Source organism: Agelaius tricolor, unplaced genomic scaffold (genome assembly GCF_023055355.1).
Source record: "Agelaius tricolor isolate 1412-34295 unplaced genomic scaffold, bAgeTri1.0.p SCAF_42, whole genome shotgun sequence".
Classification (NCBI taxonomy): Eukaryota; Metazoa; Chordata; class Aves; order Passeriformes; family Icteridae; genus Agelaius; species Agelaius tricolor.
In genome coordinates, this window is record NW_027269302.1 from 1,401,913 (window position 1) to 1,412,515 (window position 10,603).

The following is a 10,603-nucleotide window of genomic DNA, read 5'->3' on the forward strand; positions in this document are numbered from 1 at the left end:
CCATGGAACCAAGGGGATCATTGTGGCCCCACTGGAGCCCATGGAACCAAGGGGATCATTGTGGCCCCACTGGAGCCCAGGGAACCAAGGGGTCATGGTGTCACAGAGGGGCTCCATGGACCCAGAGACCATTGTGGCTCTGTGGGGCCTGATGGAACCATGGAGACCTTCAGGGCCTGGTGTCACCGAGGGGGCATTATGACACCTCAGGGCCCCATGGAAGCAAGGGACCATTGGGACACTGTAGGGCCCCATGGAACCCAGGGAACATGGAACAGCTCTGGCTGGCTTGGCCTCCCAGGGGCCACCTGACAGCTCTGGCTGATCTTGGCATGTCAAGGGCTGCCTCTCATCAGCTCCTGGAGCACTGGGGCTCTGTGCTTTCCTTGCTATGGAAAAGAGCATCTGACTTTTCAGATGCCCATTGCCAAAATGGGTACTCTCCCTAAAATAATTTCCTCTATGCTAGGGTATCTCACAAAACAAAACCTGCCAGCTCTGGCTGGCCTTGGCCTCTGGTGGTCACCTCTCATCTGTCCCTGAAACAGAGGGGCTCAGTTCCTTCATTCCTATGGAAAAGAACCAGCCTTCTTGTCCTGGGACCATGGCCAAAATTAGAATTTGGCCTCCCAAATTATGGATATCCAAGGATTGCTCCCAGACAAAAGTAGCCAGGACAGACAGGTAAGGCTGGCCCTGTCCTCTGGTGATTTCTTTAGACTCTGAGCTGAATGTTTTCATTTGGAAACACCTTGGAGAGGGCCCAGAGATGTCCCAAGGAGGGGGGGTTTGGAGGCCTTGGGCCCATGAGCACTGTATAGGGACAAAGGAGCTCTGTGCTCAGTGGGATGGAGCCTGAGGACAGTGGAGCAGAGCCATGAGAGTGTTTAAAGAGCGATTTCAGGGCTGGTGGATCCTTTTGACATAGTGGAAAACAGCCAGAGAGAGAAAGAATTAACACCAAGGGCAGCTGGGGAGGCCCAGAGTGGCTGCAGGAGAAAGGAATTTCCCTGTCAGGGCAGGGCTGTGGTGCAGCACGTCCCCAGCAGGAGCCTGGAGCAGCCCCAGGCTTTGGGTGGGCAGGCAGGGGCAGGCAGGAGGCAGAGCTGTCAGCAAAGGAAGGGCCCAGCCAGGTGGGGCAGCCGGGGGATGCCGAGAGCCTGCAGGGACAGAGGCCAGGGCAGGGACACCGTGGGACAGCCTGGGCTGCACAGGGCACAGGGATGGGCAGTAGCTGCAAAACAGCCCTGCCAGAGCCAACCTGGGCAGCGCTTTGGCCATGGCTGCTGGCCCTGGGCCTGAGCCAGGAGGGGACAAGTGACCCTTGCAGGCCATGCAGGCCGTGTGACACCACGAGGGCTTTGTGATGTCACAGGGGTTGTGTGACATCACAGATGGCTGTGTGACATCATGAGGGCAGTGTGACATCGTGGGGGTTGTGTGACATCACAGGTGGCACTGTGATATCACAGGGGCTGTGTGACATCACGGGGGTGGTGTGACATCCCGGAGGCTGTCTGAGGTCCCTGGGGAGGTCACTCTTCCCCGGCCCCCTCACAGCTCCCCCCAGAGCAGTCCAACCCTGCTCGTGCACAGCGGGGTCCCCTGTCCCCCCGGGTCCCCCCGGCCCTGGCCCCGCAGCCTCCCCCAGAGGATGTTCCACGAGATCGACCCCAGAGCCTGACACGGGGACGGCGGGGCCGGGGCCCTGGGGGTGGCACAGGGGGACAGGGACCCCCCGGCAGCGTCCCCGTGTCCCCCAGGGCCAGAGCCTGGGCCAGGGCTCCTTCACCGTGTTATGGATAAATATCATAATATTGGCTTTTTGCAAATATTAAAATGGATTTTATATGTGTGGTGTTAAAATAACTTTGTTCTAAAGATATAGTTTTTATTTCTGTTGTTAATTGAGCTTAGACATAGTAGTGAAATAGCTGATAGAAGTGTGCTTGTGTTAAACTGCCTGCTTGGATGGGATAACATCCAATGCACCCAGGATGAGGACACCTGTACAGATCTGCCAACTATCAGCACTCCCCGTCTGAAGGCAGAGTGCACCAAGGCCCAAAACCTGGAGGTGATAAAGAGAAGGAGCCAAAACCACAGCCAAGAAACACACATGCTCTGAAAAGGCAGACCCAAGGAGGGGCCATGTAAAATCATTCCTGGAATATGTAAAGTAGTTGATGGATATGCATGAGGGTCTATGAATATGCACCAGGCTGATGTAAGGAGAAAGGTATTTCAGGGGATCCCCAAAGGTAACAGGGTGCTCCTGGCTTAGTGCCAAGATGCACCCGGCCATAATAACCTTTGCTCCATGGTCCTGGTCTCCCATTGTCCCTTATTAAACTTTGTACATTTTCACAGGAGAGTGAACGTGTTTTTCACAAATGGAATCTCAAGGAAACAAGGGTCAGTTGTTAAGCCAAGACTCTGCTTTGACCAAGTGGGGCCTCATGGGACACAGGTGCCACTGGGACATTGCCAGGTCTGGTAGGAACAAGGCTCCATTATTGCACAGTGTTACAGATGAGTAATGTCATAGTTGGGTCTCACAGTGAGGAGATAGATCCTATGTATGTGTTAAGATGTGTAGTGATGTTATTGTCATCTGTCCCCCATAGTCCTCTTCCCCTCCCCTTGTAATGGCCTTGGTGGTTGGGGCATTTGGGGAGGGCAGGTTTGTCACTGGAAGGCAGGCATGGCAACACCTGCTCTCCAGTCAGGTTGCAAGAAAGCATTCTCCACCAATGGACGGCCATAAAGAGTTACCTGACAGACTTTGGGTGGGGCTAGGATTACCTGGTGCAACAACAAAAGTCTAAAAGGAGGAGCAGCCAATTTGTGAAGGAGCCATGTGGCTGATAGCCATGGGGTGGGGAAAGGCTCCCAGTGCTGTGATTTCTCCTGTTTCAGTCCTTTGTTGTCATTTTTTTCAAGGTTGAATCAACCTTAAAATTTTAAAAGTAGCGGTCATTTCTCACACACAGCAAGGCCTCAGGGCGCCCAGGAGAGCGGCGTGACAATGACATCTTGGGGAACCAAGTGTCACCTGCAAACACAACGGGGCCTCATGGAAGCCAGGGGCCACTTGGATATTGCCAGGGCAGGTGGAACTCAGTGTCCATTGTGACACAGCACAGCCTCGTGGAACTCAGCAGAGCATTGGGACAGCCTGGAATCTCATGGAGCCAAGGCTCTGCTTTGGCAAAGTGGGGACCACAGGACACAGGTGCCACTGGGACATTGCCAGCTCTTGTGGAACCCAGTGTCCACTGTGACCCAGCAGAACCTCATGGAAACATGGGGGCCACTGTGACGCAATGGAATCCCATGGAAGCAAGTGTCAGTTGTGAACGCAGCAGGGCCTCACAGAACCCAGGGGCAACGGGGACCGTGCTGTGGCTCGTGGGAGCAAGGGGCCATTGTGACCCAGCGGGGCCTCCTGGAACCCAGGAGAACATGGTGGGCCCATGGATCCTCATAGAAGCACGGCCCCATTGTGACAAAGTGCAGCATCACAATGGTCTCCTGGGTTCCATGAGTCCTTGCTGTGTTTAGAATTGACACTTGGTTCCCCAAGATTCCATGGCATCCCTCTGCTCTCCTGTGATTTGAGGCTGTGCTGTGTCACAATGGACACTTGCTTCCTCCAAGGCTGGAGATGTCCCAGTGGCACTGGGCTTCCATGAGGCCGCGCTTTGTCACAATGGGGCCTTGCTTCCATGAGATTCCATTGTCCCACAGTGGTCTCCTGGGTGCCACAAGGCCTGCCTTTGTCACAGTGGAACCTTGCTTGCACCAGCCCTGGCAATGTCCCAGTGGCACAGGGGTTCCATGAGACCCTGCCGTGTCACAATGGGCCCTTGGTTCCATCAGGTTCCATTGTGTCCCAGGGCTCTCCTAGGTCCCATGAGGCCTTGGTCTGCCACAGTGGTGTCTTGTTCCTACCAGGCCTGACAATGTCCCAGTGGCACCTGTGTCCCATGAGGCCCCACTTGATCAAAGCAGAGCCTTGCTCCCATGAGATTCCACTGTGTCACAATGTTCTGCTTGGTTTCATGGGAACCTGATGTGTTGACAATTGATCCTTGGATCCCAGAGATTCCATTGCATCACAGCTGTGTCCTTGGTTCCATGAGGCCCTGCTGGGTCACAGTGGAGCCTTTGTGCCATTCGTTTCCATGGTGCCACAATGGTCTCCAGCATTCCATGAGGCCACACAGCAAAAGAGTGGACCCTTGAATCCATGAGTTCCCATTCCATCAGGATGATCTCTTGCATTCCATGAGGCCCTGCTGTGTCACTAAGGAGCCTTTGTTCCATGTGTTCCCTTTGGGACACCATGGTCTCCAGTGCTCCATGAGGCTGAGCCGTGAAACTCTGGGCTCTTGGTTCCATGAGATCCCACCACGGTGTCACCATGGTCTCCTGGGTCCTGTAACAATTCACACTTGGTTCCATGAGATCCCACCACGGTGTCACCATGGTCTCCTGGGTCCCCTGAGGCCCCTCTCTGTGCCACAGTGTTTGCCTTGGTTTCCTGAGAAGCTGATGTGTTGACAGCTGACCCTTGGTTCCATGAGATTCCATTGCATCCAAGCGGTGTCCTTGGTTTCATAAAGCCCAGGTTTGTCACAAGGGAGCCGTGGTTTCAGGATATTCCATGGTGCCACAAGGGTCTCACCACTCTCTGAGGCTGCACCGTCAAACAGTGGACACCTGGTTCCATGAGATTCCGTGGGGTAACAGTCAATTCTTTTGCTTCTTTTCTTCCAAGGTCGGGATGAAATCCCAAGACAGCATTTCTTGTTTGGACTCAGGTGTTCATTAGCTCTTGTCTCTAGAACAGTCTCACAAGCTGTGAGTTCTGCAGCACTTCACTAACAAGGTGAAAATGGAGCCCCATCTCTCTCTCTGCAAGGTCTTTTGAGGATAAACTGTCCAATTAAGAAATGACACCTGAATTATTTTTACTTTTAACCCAATAACCAAGCACCCGTGCCCAACATAAGGGACGAGGAGGAGGAGGAGGAGAAGGAGAAGGAGGAGAAGGAGAAGGAGGAGAAGGAGAAGGAGAAGAAGGAGAAGGAGAAGAAGGAGAAGAAGAAGAAGAAGAAGAAGAAGAAGAAGAAGAAGAAGAAGAAGAAGAAGAAGAAGAAGAAGAAGAAGAAGAAGAAGAAGAAGAAGAAGAAGAAGAAGAAGAAGAAGAAGAAGAAGAAGAAGAAGAAGAAGAAGAAGAAGGATCAGCCTCCACCCTAAAACCTCCATCTTCCTTTATATATATTACTATATTCTAAAACCTTAAACTCCAAGTTGTCCACCATGTGATATTACACCCTTCTATTCAAACTCCACACCCATAATCCCAGTTCCATCATTCCATTTTGGAAGCCTTCTCCACAGCCTCAGGTCAAATGCAGTGTTCTCTTGGGGGTCAGTGTCTGTCAGCTCAGAAAGTCCAAAATTCTCAGCAGCCCGGGTTCCAACAGGTAACAGTGTTCTCCTGTGTTCCAGTAGGTTCCATTGGGCCCGGCTCTGTCATGGACACCTGGTTCCATGAGATTCCATGGGGTGACAATGTTCTCCAGTGTCACCATGGACACCTGGTTCCATGGATTCCATGGGGTGACAATGTTCTCCAGTGTCACCATGGACACCTGGTTCCATGAGATTACATGGGGTGACAATGTTCTCCAGTGTCACCATGGACACCTGGTTCCATGGGATTCCATGGGGTGACAATGTTCTCCAGTGTTCCATCAGGCCCGGCTCTGTCCCCATGGACACTCGGTTCCATGGGCAGTGTCCGTGTCCCAGTGGCACCTGTGTTCCATGGCACCCCTGTCTGACCAGGGACAGTTTGTTCCAGGACATTCCATGGAGTCCCAGCGGTCACTTGGGTTCCATGCAGGTGCCTGGGCAGCGGGAGCTCAGCCCAAATATCCTGGGGGTCCCTGGGCTGGTGTTTGTTGGGGGGAACCTTTGGATCTTGCAGGGCTCCAAAGCTGAGCCGCGGATGCCCCTTGGGACTGAGTGGAGCATCATGGAAGCCAGGAGAGCCTGATGGAGCCAGGAGACCCTGATGGAAGCCAGGAGACCCTGATGGAGCCAGGAGAGCCTGATGGAGCCAAGGCTGCAGCGGGACACAGAGGGACCTCACGGGAGCCAGGAGAGCGTTGTGAGGCTGTGGAACAATGTGGCACCGAGGTTTCACTGGGGCTTGGCAGAAGCTCCTGGAGACAAGGAAGCGCTGGCAGCCTCCGGAATCAGCGTCTGCAGGAGGATTTTCTGCTCCCTCCTGGGATGCTGGTGGACAATAAAGCCTGAGGCAGCCTCCCAAGGGTCCGGCTGTGCCACCAGCGGGGGCCACATCTGGGGGGACGCCCAGCCAGCCCTGGCCCTGCTGCTCCTCCTGGCCGGGCCTGGAGCTGCTGGGAGCCCGGGCTGGGGGAATCCTCAGGGCTGTGCAAGGAAAGGTTCAGCACAAGCAGCCCTGGAGCGAGATGTGCAGTGTGAAATACGCCCATCACTTGATTTTGAAATTGTAAAAGTTCATTAGTAATAAAATGGTTATAAAAATAGCAATGCAATTAGAGAAATAATAATTTGGACAATTTGAATTAGGACAATATGAGACAATAGAGAAAAAGGTTTATGGAGGTCCAGGTACCTTTTTCTGGGCACCACGAGCCCGAAAAGTGACACCCGTTAACAAAGGATTAACCCTTAAAAACAACAGCCTGTTGCATATTCATACACTTCATCCATGATGCATAAATTCCATTCAAACACAGGATTCTGTCTGGGCAGTGCCACCTTCTTCCTCCGAATCCTAACAGCGCCTTCGAGGTGGGAAGAAGTTCATTTCTTCTGATAAGAGGGCAAGAAATTCTTTTTCTCTGAAAGATTTAGGTGTCCTGTGGCTGCTATCTCACTGCAAGTCCTTTCTTTAAAAAAAGAATCCTACATAGCATCGTTTCTATTTTAACAATTTTTATGACCTAAAACTATATTTAACACAGTACTTAAGAGAATTAATACAGCATTACTTTCTAACAGCAGACATATAATATTCATTTTAATATTTGCGAAAAGCCAATCATAAAATACATGCATTTTTCACATGCAGGCAAAGCCAGCGAGGCAGCAGAGCAAGAGAGAGAGCAGAGCCAGCGACACAACAAACGCACCGAGAGCGAGAGAGCAAGTTTGAACAGAGCTTGCAAAGGGCAAAATCAGCTCAGACCAGGTTAGACTGAAGAACAAGGAGCACCAGGCATGGGCTGATGGTCCAGGTAAAAAGTTCCAGCGTGAGGAGGACGACAGAAGCCTTCATCAAAAGAGCACCAGAAGACTGAGGGCCGCCACAGGAGGAACGGACGCAGGCGCTGAAGCCACACACGGCTGTAAAACCGGGACACAGCTTTATGCAAATGTGAGTATGCTAATGAAGTGCTGTAATTGTGACTTTTAAAATGGAGCTGAAGGCTAAAGGAGACCGAGTGGGTTTTTGCCAGAGAGATCCCCCTCGCTCCCAGCGCTGGATACACAAATCCCTGCTCTGTCTGACTGCAGAGTTTGATTTCCTCGCCCAGTTTGTCCCACTCCCCCTTCCCCTGCCCTCTCCTCCCCTCTCCCAGTCCCATTTATGGGATTTGGGGTCATTTATGGGATTTGGGGTCATTTATGGGATTGGGATCATTTGGGGCATTTGGAGTCATTTGGGGGATTTGGGTTCTTTGTGTGCCTTTGGGGTTATTTGGGGTTTTTTGGGGGTTATTCAGGGTAAATTTGGGATAATTTGGGGTAACTTTTCACATTGTTGGGTTTTTAGGGCTGTGTGTGTCCGGGGTAATTCAGGGCCAGTTCTGTGTGGGTTTGGGATCATTTTATGGGATTGGAGGGGATTTAAATGGATTTTAATAGGAATTTAGTAGGATTTTAATGGGATTTAATGGGATTTAATGGGATTTAATGGGATTTAATAGAAATTTAATAGGATTTAATGGGATCTTAATGGGATTTTATGGATTTTTAATGGAATTTGATGGGATTGTAATGGAGTTTTATGGGATTTTAATGAGATGTCATGGGATTTTAATAGGATTTTAATGGAATTTAATAGGATTTTAATAATGTTTAATGGGAATTGAGTGGAATTTAATAGGATTTTTATGGGATTTTAATGGGATTTGATGGGGGTTTCCCCCAGTCCACAGCATTGCCCCAGTCCACAGCTCCCTCCCACCTCAATTTGGGGGTCCCATCCCCCTCTTTCCCCCGCTCTCCCGCCCCTTCCCCATCGTTCCCCCAGTCCCCAATCCCCTCCCCCGTGCTTGGTTTTGGGGGTTCCAGGCCCCTCCTGCTCCCTTTGGGGGTCCCGACCCCTCTTTGGTTCAATTTGGGGCCCCCCCGCCCCCTTCTCCCCGCGCCCCCCGCTCCCCCCGCGGCCGGGGGGGCTCCCAGCGCCCCCAGTGCCACCAGTGCGGCCCCAGCTGCCCCCGCACGCCCCATCCCCATCGCCGGGGTCACCGCCCCCCGCCCCAAATTCCGCTCCTGGACACTGAGAGCCATCAGCGACAAACGCTCTGATTGGCTGGGAATGGCCCCGCGCAGTCTCTGATTGGCCAGCGCTGTGAGAGGCGCTGGGTTCTGCCCGGCACCCGATGAGTCACAGCCGAGCCGGGCGCTGATTCGCTGGAAATCGCCGGGCGGGGCCAGTGCGCCGAGTGTCTGCCCGGCAACGGGATCGTCATCAGCGCCTCGCGCTCTGATTGGCCACGATCTGTTTCGGGCTGGGGACGGGAGGAACTGGGCACCCCCAGGAGCCCCTCGGGTCTGGGGCTTTCGATCCCCCCTCGGCCCTCGGGGCGGCCCTGGGGCCCCCCCAACACCCCCAAAATGGGGAGGGTCCGCGGGGCCCTTTGGAACCCCAGAAATGGGCGGGGAGCGGCAGGAGCCGCCCCAAAAAGGGATGGAAGGGCCCGGGCCGGGAATGGGGGAGGCTCTGGGGATGGCTCCGGCCCGGATCGGGGCGGGCTGGGATTGAGGGAGGCTCCGTTCAGCGGCCGGGGAGGGGCTGGGCCTGGGGAGGGCTCCGGGATTGTGGGGATGGGGCCATTCCGGGACTGCGGCGGGGCCTCTCCCTGGGGTTGGGTCCGGCATTGGCTCAGGGACCCTCCCCGTTCCTGTTCCGCTTCTCGATCCCGTTCCCGATCCCGATCCCGCCGATGGCTCCAGGGAATGTCCCTGATCTCAACCCCGACCCCAAACCCGAGGTGAGGTCAAACATTGGGGTCAAACACCCCAAATCCTGGGGTCAACTCCCCCGGACCCCAAATCCTGGGGTTCAAACACTGGGGGGGGGGGGCCAAACACCCCCAGACCCAAACTCTGGGATCTCAACCTCCCCCCCTGCCCCCCAGCCCGAACCCCAAATTTTAGGCCTTAAACCCCCCAAATCCCAGATCCTGGGGTGTCAAACACTCTGCAATTTGCAAATGTTGGGGTTAAATCCCCCTGACCCCAAATCCTGGGGTTTGAAACATTTGGGGTGTCCAACACCCCCCGTTCCCAAAGTCTGGGGTCAAACACCCCCAAATCCCAAATCCTGAGGTGTCAAACACGCCCACCCCCCAAAGTTTGGGGTCTAAACCCCCAATCCCCAACTCCTGGGGTTTGAAATATCTGGGGTGTCCAACCCTCCTCATCCCCAAAGTTTGGGGTCAATCCCCCCAATTCCCGAACTTTGGGGTCAAACCCCCTGACACCAAAACCTGGGGTTTGAAACATCGTGGGTGTCCAACCGCCCTGATCCTAAAGTTTGGGGGTCAAACCCCCTGATCCCCAAATCCTCTGGACAAAACCTCTTAAACCCCAAATCCTGGGAACAAAAACCCCCAAATCCCAAATCCAGGGGTGTCAAACGTCCCTAGTTCCCAAAGGTTGGGGTCAAAAATCCCCAAACCCTGAGGTGTCAAAATCCCCTAAACCCCAAATTTTAGGATCAAACCCCCCAATTCCCAAAGTTTGGGGTCAAACACCCCCAAACCCCGAATTTTTGTATCACCTCCCCCCCCCTTCAGTCCCAAATTTTGGGGTTATTTGGGGTTTATTTGGGGCAGCTCCAGGTGCAATGTCTGCAGAGAGACCCTGGGTACAATGCTGGGAAAAACCCCAATAACCCCTCTGGAGCCCCAAAATCCCTGGGGGCTGGGAAAGGGGATTTGGGGTGAAAGAAGAAGGATTTGGAATGCACAAAGAAGGATTTGGGATGGAGAGAGGGGATTTGGGTGGGAAACTGGGTCCCTTTTTGGCGCAGGAGATCTTCCTGGCGCTGCTCTGGGTGATGCTGAAGCCCTGCAGGGCCTCGCGGGCGGCGCCCGCCTGCACCTCGGGCTCCAACTGCACCCAGGCGATGTCGCGGGGCCCGGGCACCAGGGCAGCTCCTGAACCCCGGGAACCTGGGCTGGGAACGGGGCCAGGAGAGCCCCAGACACCCGGGAGTGTTCCCCAGACCCCCGGGAGTGTTCCCCAGACACCCGGGAGTGTTCCCCAGAAACCCGGGAATGTTCCCCAGACACCCGGGAATGTTCCA